Genomic DNA, 321 nt, shown 5'->3' on the forward strand with positions numbered 1-321 from the left:
CTAGATTCAAAAGAATGTAGAAGATTTTTTTATTAGGATATTAAGGTTAAGAGTTAATCTTTTTCTTTTTTCCTTTAGCAATGTTTTGCAACATCCCTCCTACCACACATCCGATTTGTAGAAATATTATTCTGTATATACAATTAAGTCTTTTGTTATTAATAAAACAAAAGCTAAAAAGCAAAAGTCAAGGAACATAAAAACTTATTACAACATATTTTTAGAATTATATTGTAATTATAATGAATAAAAAAGACTTAATTGTATATACGCAGAGTAGTATTTCTACAAATCGGATGTGTGGTAGGGGGGGGGGGGGGG

Source organism: Atta colombica, unplaced genomic scaffold (assembly GCF_001594045.1).
Source record: "Atta colombica isolate Treedump-2 unplaced genomic scaffold, Acol1.0 scaffold105, whole genome shotgun sequence".
NCBI classification, from domain to species: Eukaryota; Metazoa; Arthropoda; class Insecta; order Hymenoptera; family Formicidae; genus Atta; species Atta colombica.